This window comes from Triticum aestivum, chromosome 2B (assembly GCF_018294505.1).
Source record: "Triticum aestivum cultivar Chinese Spring chromosome 2B, IWGSC CS RefSeq v2.1, whole genome shotgun sequence".
Classification (NCBI taxonomy): domain Eukaryota; kingdom Viridiplantae; phylum Streptophyta; class Magnoliopsida; order Poales; family Poaceae; genus Triticum; species Triticum aestivum.
The window spans coordinates 446784427-446797692 of record NC_057798.1 but is presented as its reverse complement, the minus strand read 5'-3'; positions in this window follow the sequence as shown (position 1 = coordinate 446797692).

Genomic DNA, 13266 nt, shown 5'->3' with positions numbered 1-13266 from the left:
GCCTTCCGAACGGTTCTATATCGAGGACGTCGCCCTTCTCGACCCTATCCGAATGGGTCTTCCCAAATTTTCAAGCGTTCCGTTGAAAAAACGCCATAGCTGGCGCCCTCGGAGCTTCGAGGAGGAATATAGTGCGGAAGTTCGTCGATTAACGAGCAAGATAAAGATGCTCGCCCAGCCCGGATTATCAATAGTCGACGTAATGGCGACCTCGATAGTACGAGGGGTTCATCCACTCAAATACAGAAGGCTTCCCATGTGGCACTATAATGGGGAAGATGACGCCTCCCGCTGCGGTCGGAAGGGTCCGGACACCCCCGCCGCTTTGGCCAAAATACTGGACGAACTATACAAAGGGGAGAAAGAGGAATTCATTCGTATTAAGCGCCGAGATGGATTTTCCATGTACAATCCTCCTAGCTGGGTGAGTTCCAATCCCACTACTCTACTCAATCTGCTCCCTGAGTCACTTTCTATGGATAGTAATCCGTCCATTTGTAACAGGAATGGCGGAAGATCACCAAGGGGCTCCACAGCCCCGCCCCACAGCCTGAGGACCATAACCGGGACCTTGACCATGGATTCGAAGAGGATTCAGACATATTTGTGACGTTCGAGGATGGGGTGTTCTACCAGGCGAGCTATGACGGCACGGAAGTGGCCATCACTGCCGACTATCCCGGTCTTCTCCCTGCCTCACACGTAAGTAACCAGGAGACATCCCTTCTAAAAGAGCTCCCTCATTACGCCTCACCCACCACACTGCATCGTGATCCAAAGGGGAAGCGCTCGGAGCGCCATGCTGCACCTGGGGCGACTAACAAGAGAGCGGCGCCTATGCCGAGCAGGCCTTCGAAGAGGAAGGAAAATGAAAACACGGCCGAGCCTTCATGAAAGAGGTATGGCTTTTTGAATACACTCCTTGGCGGTCACATCGAAGTGTGACATTGTCCGTTGTGTTTTATTAGGAAGAATGTTCGCCGGACTATGTTCGGGGATCCTGCCGTTCATGCCTCCACCAGCCAAATTCCAGACCTGCGTTAAGGACAGAGGCTGACGCGGGAGTGATGCTGGATTGTCCTTCTGTAGAGGATTTAGATGATGTATCCGTTACAAACTCTGAAGTGGAAAGCGCCATGAATCATCGGCTCTAGCGAGCCGCTCTTCGTGACCTTGGTTTTACAAAAGAGGCATTCAACGCCTTCAGCTCGGCTAATGCAAGCATCCGAGCTGCTCCAGATGGGCTTACCAGAGCCACAGACTGATAAATATATACCAGTAGCCCCCGAGACTTGAAACAGTTGATACAACTGATTTAAGGATCATTGTATAACCAGATGCTCACAGAGAAGAACAACCTGTTGTCTCAAGAGCTAGAAAAGTGTCGGAACCAGCTAGCTGCTGCTACTGCCGAACAGGAGAAATCCAAGAAGGCATCGCATGGTAATGTGTTCCTCCATCGAGAAAAAACAGAATTATATACCAGCAATGCTAACACAGTTGTACATCTTATGGCAGGATCGTCAGATCATCCGGGAGAGGCACTTGAAGCCGCACAAGCGGGCGAACAAGGATCCAAAAGGCAATAGGCTGTGGGCGAATGTATACTGACATGGGCCAGGGAGGAGAAAAACAAACTCCAGGATTCCAATACCCAGCTGGGCGGAGAACTGAAAGATGTGTGGCCCAGATGGCTGCCTCCGTGAAGGAAAATAAGTGGCTGAGAGGCGGCATATTTAGTGTTCAATCTTACCTTCGTGTAATTCGGCGAGGAAAGGAACTGACAGAGTTATGTCTGTAGGTATAGTGACTGACCGTCCCGAAGAGGAGATGTCCGGATCTTCGGGCGATCTGCTCAAGAGCTGTTGCAAATGCACGAGCAAGCTCGGCAGGCGATGCAAAGTGTTGCCAAGGCCTTATGACCATCCGCCTCCCCTCTAGGAGATATAGAGGAGCTTGTACAGCTATTTAAGGGAGCATGGCGGCGTTTCTGATTGTGGAAGATATCGCCCTGCCGGGAAGGTGCGCGAGAGGCCTGGGCCATGGTGAAAACATGGTACACCAAGATTGATCCGAATCATATGGCCCGGGTCGGGCCTAAAGGGTCAGATGGAAAAGAAGTTCCAGTTAGTTTGGTATATGACCAGGTAAAGATAGCATCCAAGTATTCCCAACAGGATTGTAAGCTAGATAGCCTATTATATGGCATAGAGAAAGAAGTTTTTGAGTCCAAGTGACTATGTATTTCAATTGAAAAATTTGTCCCTAGCCGGATTGTAAAACGATTGTCATGGCGGGCCTTTTCGGTTCGACCTCTGGACCTGAAGGTGCGGAGTGTTTCCGAATACCCGCTCGGTAATATAGACTGGAGTACGCATGGAAACCAGGCGTAGGGGTCATAGTTGCTTGAATAGACAAGTTGTATCCGGCTAGCTATGTTATATTACATTGTAATTGTATGAAACATCTTCCAGAGAGAATAGTTTCGTTAAGGGTTCCCTCCCCTGGGTGAGCATGTGTTAACATGCATGCCCGAACTGTGATTGAAAAATCGCAGCATACGTAACATCTGGGGGTTCATATTGTAAAAAACATCTTTAGTCCGCCGACCGACTATTTCCTTAAGAACGCTAGCTTTTGGCTTCACCCAGTCTGAGGTACACATCCGGATGACCCGACAGTAACAATCGCATAGGTGCTCCCTTTATGACCTAGCCGAACTAACGGGAACGTAGGGCATAAGCCCAGGAGCCATGCAACCCAGCTTGGCCAAAACTTAAGTCATATCGATGCATATAATGGTGGAGAAAAGGTACATACGCGGAAAAGACACATTTGTGGTGAACTTAATGCTCGGAAAATAACAATAATAAGCTTATGTACAAGAAGCCCCCAGGTATAATGGACGTACATATTTGAGGATGTGTACGTCGTAGGTGCACGATTTAGTCGCATGAAAGCTTTAAGGCTAAAAGAAGAAAAAGTGAAAAGAGAGGGAAAAATAATGGAAACAAAAGGGAGAAGGAGACAAACAAAAAGTTTGGTGCTAGGCATAGAACCTTCGGAGTCTGGTCGCGTTCCATGGGTTCGGCTCTAGGCGATTGTCTGATGCATCACACAGGCGATATGATCCTCCAGTGAGAACTTCGTAAATGATGAAGGGTGAGGGAGTCCTAGATTAGGGGGTCGTCGGACAGCTGGACTATATACTTATGCCGGATTGTTGCACTATGAAGATACAAGATTGAAGACTTCGTCCCGTGTCCGGGTGGGACTCTCCTTTGCGTGGAAGGCAAGCTTGGCAATTCGGATATGTAGATTCCCTTCTCTGTAACCGACTCTGTGTAACCCTAGACCCCTCCGTGTCTATATAAACCATAGGGTTTAGTCGGTAGGACGAGAACAATCATAATCATAGGCAAGCTTCTACGGTTTAGCCTCTATGATCTCATGGTAGATCAACTCTTGTAATACTCATATCATCAAGATCAATCAAACAGGAAGTAGGGTATTTGAATAATCTTGGAGTATTCGGAAGGAGGAACCCGCCTTGCAATGCTGAAGACATGACTGCGCGCCGGACTCATCATCATTGAAGCCTGGTTCAGGGGCTACTGTGGGGGTCCTGGATTAGGGGGTATCCAGACAGCCGGACTATATACATCGTCCGGACTATTAAAGCGTGAAGATACAAGACTCAAGACTTTGGCCCGTGTCCGGATGGGACTCCCCTTTGCGTGGAAGACAAGCTTGGCGATCCGGATATTATATTTCCTTCTTTGTAACCGACTCCATGTAAACCCTAGCCCTCTCCGGTGTCCATATAAACCGGAGAGGATGGTCCTTAGAAGGCCGATCACAATTACAATCATACCATCATAGGCTAGCTTCTAGGGTTTAGCCTCTATGATCTCGTGGTAGATCTACTCTTGTACTACTCATATCTTCAATATTAATCAAGCAGGAAGTAGGGTTTTACGTCCATCGAGAGGGCCCGAACTTGGGTAAACATTGTGTCCCTTGCTTACTGTTACCATCAGCCTAAGGCGCACAGATCGGGACCCCCTACCCGAGATCCACCGGTTTTAACACCGACAGTATTACCTCCATAGAGAGGGCCCAAACCTGGGTAAACATCGTGTCCCCCGCCTCTTGTTACCATTAGCCTTAGACGCACAGTTCAGGACCCCCTACCCGAGATCCACCGGTTTTTACACCGACATTGGTGCTTTCATTGAGAGTTCCACTGTGTCGTCACCATAAGGCTTGATGGCTCCTTCAATCATCTACAATGATGCGGTCCAGGGTGAGGTTTTCCTTCCCAGACAAGTCTTTGTATTCGGCGGCTTCGCACTGCGGGCCAACTCGGTTGCCATCTGGAGCAGATCAATAGCTATGCCCCTGGCCATCAGGTTAGGTTTGGAAGCCTGAACTACACTGCCGACATCCGCGGAGATTTGATCTTCGACGGATTCGAGCCCATGACAGATACACCCTACAGCCACGATGAGCATGACCTAGATCTGCCATCGAACGATGTTCAGGAGATCACACCTGGAGCTGCCCTGGATTTAAATCCACTACAGATCGTGCCATCCGAGGACGGGAGGATGGACCCCGCCACGGAAGCCGCACACTCAACGGCGATAGAGCCTAACACATATTTCACTTCCAATGAGGTCTGTGTCATCAGACCCTCGGACTCGTTTCCGGCCATAGGCTCCGAACTGCGTGCATTTGTGCCCATCGGATCTAAATGGGCACCGATCATGGAATTCAGCTCCACGGATATCTTTCACACTTGCCCTTGGGCGACGTGCTAAACTCATTAAAATCTCTCTCCTTTTCAGGAGACTCTTGGCCGAACTATGTCCGGCTTGATTGGGAAGCGGACGACGAAGGAATTCGTTACCCACCCACCACCCACTTAATAGCCACTGTCGACGACTTAACCAACATGGTTGATTTCGACTCTAAAGACATTAATGGTATGGACGACAATGCCAGAGAAGAACAGGAACCACCGCCCACAGGGCGCTGGACAACCACCTCATCATATGACTTATATATGGTGGACACACCCAAAGAAAACAATGCCGAGGATCAAAAGGATGCAACGGAGGATAATCCTCTCAAGAAGCAACCAAAGCGCCGACGTCAGCGGCGCCGCTCTAAACCCCGCCATAGCAAAAACAGGGATACCGACACAAGAGACAATAGCACTCCGAATGAAGCCGAAGACGAAAACAATCCCGCCCAGCCAAGCTTCGAACAGGCCGGACGGGAGGACGGGCAAGCTAGCCCTGATGAATATGGAATGGACGAAGACTCGGAAGATGACAATTACATGCCGCTCTTCGAAGACGAGGTGAGCCTCGGTGATGAAGAATTTACTATGCCTGAGGATCCCGTCGAGCAGGAGCGCTTCAAGCGCTAGCTTATAGCCACTGCAATGAGCCTGAAGAAAAAATAGCAGCAGCTTCAAGCTGATCAAGATCTTCTCACTGATAGATGGACTGAGGTCCTGGCGGCCGAGGAATACGGACTCGAGCGCCCAACCAAAAGTTACCCGAGGCGCAGGTTGTTACCTCAATACGAAGACGAGGCACTAGAGCCTATACTACCAGCGCAAGATGCGGCTGACCGACCACCTCGTGGCCGAGACAAAGCAGCGTATCAGTCCGAACACTAGCCCGCACCTTGTCGCCGAGCAAATAAAAACACGAAGACCCGGGGCTACACGCATGACCTGCGAGACAAATTGGAGAACAAAGCAGGACAGTCAAGATTGATCTATGGATCGCAGGGCGCGCCCCAACGCGTGATGATGACCGCCACTCCGGATATACTAAATACAAATCCATCCGGGTCGAATAAAACAGACCAAATTCATCCGAACTGTGTCGCGATGTAGCCCGGCATAGAGGCGCCGCACACCCCCCATGCTTGACCGACGAAGTAATGGAGCATGAATTCCCAGAAGGGTTTAAACCCGTGAACACTGAACCATATGATGGGACAACAGACCCCCACGGTATGGATTGAAGATTTCCTTCTCCACATTCACATGGCCCGCGACGATGATCTCCATGCCATCAAGTACCTCCCACTAAAACTCAAGGGACCAGCTCGGCACTGGTAGAATAGTCTACCGGCAAACTCCATTGGCAGTTGGGAGAACCTGGAAGACGCATTCCTTGACAAGTTTCAGGGCACTTATGTGCGACCACAGGACGTTGATGACTTAAATCACATAGCCCAACATCTCGGAGAGTCAACTAGGAAATTCTGGACTCGGTTCTTAACTAAAAAGAACCAAATCGTCGACTGTCCGAATGCCGAAGCCCTAGCGGCCTTCAAGCATAACATTCGTGACGAGTGGCTCGCCCGACACCTCGGCCAAGAGAAGCCAAAGTCCATGGCAGCCCGTACGACACTCATGACCCACTTTTGTGCAGGCGAGGATAGCTGGTTGGCGTGTAGCAACAACACATCAAGAAATCCTGGCACTTTAGAAGCTAGAGATAGCAACAGCAAGCCCCGATGCAATAGAGACAAGCGTCGCAATAATGGCGATAACGCCGAAGACACGACCGTCAATGCCGGATTCAGTGGCTCCAAGTCCGGTCAACGGAAAAAGCCATTTAAAAGAAACAATCCGGGCTCGTCCAGTCTAGACCGCATACTCGATTGTCCATGTCAAATCCACGGCACCCCTGATAAACCAGCCAATCATACCAACAGAGAATGTTGGGTATTTAAACAGGCCGGCAAACTAAATGCCGAAAACAAGGAAAAGGGGTCGCATAGTGATGACGACGAGGAGCCCCGACCACCGAACGCAGGGGGACAGAAGAAATTTCCTCCCCAAGTCAAAACGGTAAATATGATATACGCCACCATCCCAAGCGGGAGCGGAAGCGCACACTAAGGGACGTCTATGCGATGGAGCCAGTCGCCCCAAAGTTCAACCCATGGTCTTCCTGACCGATCACCTTTGATTGCAGGGACTATCCGACCAGTATTCATCATGGCGGCTCAGTCGCACTGGTCCTTGACCCTATCATTGACGGATTCCACCTCACACGAGTCCTCATGGACACTGGCAGCAGCCTGAACCTGCTTTATCAGGATACAATGCGGAAAATGGGAATCGATCCCTCAAGGATCAAAACCACCAAAACCACCTTCAAAGGTGTCATACTAGGTGTAGAGGCCTGTTGTACAGGCTCAATCACGCTGGAAGTGGTCTTCGGATCCCCGGACAACTTCCGAAGCGAGGAGTTAATCTTTGATATCGTCCCCTTCCGCAGTGGTTATCATGCACTACTTGGACGAACCGCATTCGCTCGAGTCAATGCGGTTCCACACTACTCCTACCTCAAGCTCAAGATGCAAGGACCTCGCGGTGTTATAACAGTCAATGGAAATATAGATCGCTCCCTCCGTACGAAGGAACACACCACGGCCCTTGCAACAGAAGTACAGAGCAGCCTCCTTAGGCAGACCCTCAATTCGGCAATAAAGCCCTCGGACACCGTCAAGCGAGTCCAAACCACTCTGCAACAGGATCGTCCGGCCTGTCCAGAGCTCACCTAGCAATTCGGCCTCCGTCCTAGTCCCAGTCAAGCGGTGAAATTCGTACCGCGGATACATAATTACGCACTTAAAATACCATGAGCATAGACGGAGGCATAGCTAGACCGCGGTCCACAATGCGGCTCAACCGCCCAGGGATCTGCATACCTTAACCTTTTTCTTTCTTTCAGGTTCTTCTCTTCTTGAGGCTCTCCCGTTAACCTGATCATTGGACCCATCACGGGACGGATACACCAAGGAAGCAAGGAGCTTTGACGTACAAGGGAATCCCCAAGTGGTCTCTGCTAACGATCGGTGTACCTGTTTTACATACCCACACGTAGCTCGCTCTTGGTTAGGGCATGTCAAATAGCCCTATTTGCTTATCACACTACTTGTATACATACGCCTTGACGTATTACTCAAATAACAATGGAAAATAATTTGCAGCGTCAGCTTATTACTTCATTTTTTTTCCTTGACTATTTATTTATTACAAATCACACCCGTACATTCTGGTACGTTCAGTTCGCCATGGGCTTCAGTGTACCCCATAACACGGCAAGAAAGTCCGAACACTTTCAATAGTGCGGCACCCCGAACTTATAGCATTATATGCATCAGCTCCGAATCATGTCTTGGGTCAATAGTTGGGTTGCCCGGCTCCTGTGCTTGCTACCCTACGTTCCGCTATATCGGCTAGGGTAGTAAAGGGAGAACTACTATGATTGTGTCCCAGTTCTGCTGGACGAGCACCTCAGTAGAAAAAGCCGAAAACTGACTGTCATGATGCGGCGAGAGCTGGTCGCTGTTCGAGAGGTTTCAAATCCTTAAAGATTTTTTCCGCTTTATGCGAGGAATCGGTCTTTGTCCGATTTAGGCGTGTATAGAACCCCAAGTTCGGCCTTCCGAATACCAGGGGCTACGCCAAAATTTAAAATTATAGAACCCCTATGGCTAAGTGGGGGTGATAAAGCTGTATAGTCCGATTGCCTTGTTCATCGTGCTAGACACCTCCTTAAAGGGCCCAAAACATGGATAAAGAGTGTCTAGATTTATCCCGAACACCCCTGTACTAGTTACATGGGGGCAAAAGCCGACGACTGGCCAACCCTCAGATTTTATAAACGGCCGCACATGAGGTACAATTTTAAATCAACAAGCATTATATTGCGCAAATGAACTTGTTTCATATTACAGGATAAAACAAACACACTCATTCAAAGATTACATCCTTTGTACAAGTCTCCGCCACAAGGCGGGATCCCTTTAGGACACTGTCATAATAATTTTTAGGTTGGCGGTGCTCCTTGCCCTTCGGTGGCCCTCGGTCATCAGCGCCGTGGTGTCCATCTTTGCCCAATGCATCTTTGCATGGGCAAAGGCCATCCATGCACCTTCAATGCAAACCGACCGCTTTATGCCTTCAAGTCATGGGTAGGCACTCACAAGGCGCTTCACGAGTCCGAAGTAGCTGCTGGGCATAGGCTCGGCAGGCCATAGCTGGACTATGAGGTCCTTCATGGCCAGTTCGGCTGTCGTGTGCATCTCGACTAGTTGCTTCAGCTGGTCGCTCAAGGGCATCGGATGTTCTGTCCCAATATATTGAGACCAGAACAACTTCTCTGTTGAGGTCCCTTCTTCGGCTCGGTAGAACTCTGCGGCATCTGATATGCTGCGCGGCAGATCCGCAAACGCTCCTCAAGAACTCCAAATTTGGGTAAGTAAAAAGAATGTCTCCTTCACATGCTTGCTTTGCATAACAAATACCTTACCTGCCGCAATCTTCTTGGCCGCCTGGATCTCCTGGAGGGCCTTCTGGGCCTCGGCTTTGGTGTCTTGTGCGCTCTGGAGAGCCTTGGCAAGCTCGGACTCTTGAGCCTTAGAGTCACGCTCCAAGGACTCGTACATCTGAATGAAATCCTGGAGCTCTTGTTGGACCTCGCTGACCCGGGCCTCTTGCTTCTCGCACACGGTGCATTCCTTGGCCGCTTTGTCTTCGGCCTCAGCCAGCGCCTTCTTAAGGGCTGCCACTTCAGTCGTGGCCCCTATAAAAGTTCATAACGCTTTTATCAGCAGAAACCATTTATCCTTCATAAGTATACAGACTGGGTATTACGTACCTTGACTTTCCTCCAGCTGCCACTTCACGAGGATGAGCTCTCCCTCGGTCCGCTCCAGGTCCTGCTTTAGTCCAGAGACCTCTGCAGTACGAGCGGCAGCAACCAGTAGCGATGGTTGCTTATTTACATAGACATCTTATGTTAGACTCCTGTGAATATTATTTGATCCTTTGTTCGGCTTTTCTTTCCGAACACCAAACAGAGCATCAGGGGCTACTGTCTACACTGTGATATTCTCTCACAATTTTATTACTTACCTCAAAGCCTATTAGAAGGCTAGCGCAGGCTTCGGTCAACCTGCTATTGGTGGACCGGACCTTCTCAATCACCGTACTCATAAGAGTACGGTATTCTTCATCAATGGAAGCGCCGTGAAGCGTTTCCAGCAAACTGTCTGGTGCCTCTAGATGGACAGAGGTTATCGGTACAGGCAGCTCGCCCTCCTTAGGGAGAGGTTACCTGCCTGAATCCGGAACCACTTGGGTTTCTGGAGCCGTATTCGGTGGGGGCCAAACTGACTGCGGCCCCCATTATCGGAGTCCATGGGGGTCTTTCCCCCATGTGTCCATCAACCGGGGTTTCGCTTGGAGGCGTCTCCGGAACTATCTCCCCTTGGCCTGGTATCCTTTGACACAACACCTCGGTGTCGTCCGCGGCCTTGGGGGAGGAGGCTGTCGGAAGAGAATCGTTGTTCATTGCCGATGGGTCCAGCGATCCCTCCGAAGAGGAGGATATCTCGATGTTGGATTTTGCCGGACTGCAGGTGCACGTCTGGCGCGTTAAGAAGTGATAAAGCAAACATATCGGAAACACGATTGTGTCCGGATACTTATGACTTAGCCAGGGGCTTGACCCTGGGTTCCCACTCCTCGTCGTTGTTGGTGGCTGCGGTGGAGTGGTCTGGAAGGAAGGTTTTTCCCTTCTTGGACACCTCAGCCTCCCCGTGCGTGGCGGCCTTCCTCTTCTCCCCCCCCCATTAGGGGGGGATGGATTTCCTCCTCCTCCTCATCTTTGGTGGACGAGTGCGTCTTGGTGTCTTCGGACATCATGTCCGATGCAACCTTGCGCCAGAGACCGTCTTTGGTCCCCACACCCTTCTTCTTGGCCTTCTTCTCCGGCACCTCGTAGGGCGCCGGAAACAACATCTTCATTAGAAGAGGCGATTGTGGATCTTCGGGTAGCGTAGCCGGACAGTTAATTTGCTCCGCTATCGCTACCTAGGCCTGTAAGATTGGCATGGAGGCTTAGATTCCTCCCACGGATGTGCTAGTGAAAGGCATATCTTGCAAATATGAAAACTTACCGGATTGACTCAGTGTTTTGCGCTGAGCCCGCGATCTTCGGTTGTGGGTGGTGATACCTCGTTGACTTTCAAGAGCACCTTCCAGGCGTCTTCGTGCGTTGTGCTGAAGAGCTCTCGCAGCGTCTGGTGTTCGGTCGGGTCGAACTCCCACAGATTGCAAATCTGTCTCTGACACGGAAGAATCCAGCGGAGGAGCATAACTTGGACCACATTGACGAGCTTGATTTTCGTGCTTATCATATTTTGGACGCATGTCTGAAGTCCGGTCAGTTATTCCGCTGAGCCCCAGGCTACGCCCTTCTCTTGCCAGGAGGTGATCCGCATGAGGACGCCGGATCGGAATTCGGGGGTCGCCTCCCAGTTGGCGTCGCGCGGCTCGGTGATGTAGAACCACCCCGATTGCCACCCCTTCACAGTCTCCACAAAGGAGCCTTCGGGCCTGGTGACATTGGGCATCTTGCCCACCATGGCGCCTCCACACTCCGCTTGTTGGCCGCTCACCACCTTTGGCTTCACGTTGAAGGTCTTCAGCCATAAGCTGAAGTGGGGTGTGATGCGGAGAAAGGCCTCGCACATGACAATAAGCGCCGAGATGTTGAGGATGGAGTTGGGGCCCAAATCATGGAAGTCCAGCCCGTAGTAGAACATTAGTCCGCGGACAAACGGGTGGAGGGGGAATCCTAGCCCGCGGACGAAGTGAGAGAGGAATACTACCCTTTCTTGGGGTTTCGGGGTAGGGATGATCTGCCCTTTGGCCGAAAGCCGATGTGTGATGTCTGTGGATAGGTATTTGGCGTCCCGAAGCTTCTTGATGTCCTCCTTCGTAACAGAGGAGGCCATCCACTTGCCTTCCGCTCCGGACATGTTCGAAATGTTTTTGCGGAGAAGGTGAAAGCTTGGGTGTTGGAGCTCGAGAATGGATGAGCAGAGGAAGAAGAAGGCGTGGGTGAAAAAGGGGAATCCTCATCCCTTTATAAAGGCGGCAGTCATGTTCCTCCCCACTTGCCCTAGAAACTTGCTTATTCCCCAAGCGCCGTGCTAATGGCACGGTTGGGTTACCCATGCCCGTATTGATGAGAATCCCGTGATAAGGGGACATGATCTCTGCTTCAACAAGACGTGCCAATAAAACTGCCTCGCAAGATGTGCAGTAGCAGGTTGAGAAAATGGTTCGAATAATGACCGGGCCATGGTGTGATCTCACGCTATGGAAAAGTTGTCAGCAGATTAGACTCGTGGAATATTGTGCTCTCTACGGTGGTATGTGGAATTTGTTTTGCAGAGCCGGACACAATTCTTGTGTTCAAGATTTACTTTGTGTTCGGAGAAGGAACCCGCCTTGCAATGCCGAGGACAATCGGCGCGCCGGACTCATCGTCATTGAAGCCTGGTTTAGGGGCTATTGAGGGAGTCCTGGATTAGTGGGTCCTCGGACAACCGGACTATATACTTATGCCGGACTGTTGGACTATGAAGATACAAGATTGAAGACTCCGTCCCGTGTCCGGGTGGGACTCTCCTTTGCGTGGAAGGCAAGCTTGGCAATTCGGATATGTAGATTCCGTTCTCTGTAACCGACTCTGTGTAACCCTAGCCCCCTCCAGTGTCTATACAAACCGGAGGGTTTAGCCCGTAGGACGAGAAAAATCATAATCATAGGCAAGCTTCTAGGGATTAGCCTCTACGATCTCGTGGTAGATCAACTCTTGTAATACTCATATCATCAAGATCAATCAAGCAGGAAGTAGGGTATTACCTCCACAGAGAGGGCCCGAACCTGGGTAAATATCGTGTCCCCCACCTCCTGTTACCATTAGCCTTAGACGCATAGTTCGGGACCCCCTACCCGAGATCCGCCGGTTTTGACACCGACAAAGGGACCCTCCCACTTGGGCTTAAGTTTGTCCTTTTTCTTCTCTGGCAAGCGTAGAACTAGTTCGCCAACATTATAAGTCTTGGCCCACACTTCTCTTCTTTAATATGTGCGGGCCTGTTGTTGATAAAATGCGGAACGGGCTTTTGCGACGTCGCGCTCCTCCTCCAGGGCATCTAGGTTGTCCTCTCGATCAAGCTCGACCTCTCTCTCTTCATAAATGCACACTCGAGGTGAGTCATGAATAATGTCGCAGGGTAACACAGCCTTAGCGTCGTACACCATGAAGAAAGGTGTATATTCGGTAGTGCGATTGGGCGTAGTCCGCAGCCCCCAGAGTACGGAGTCAAGCTCCTCGACCCAGTGCTTGTCTGATTCTTTCAAAGACC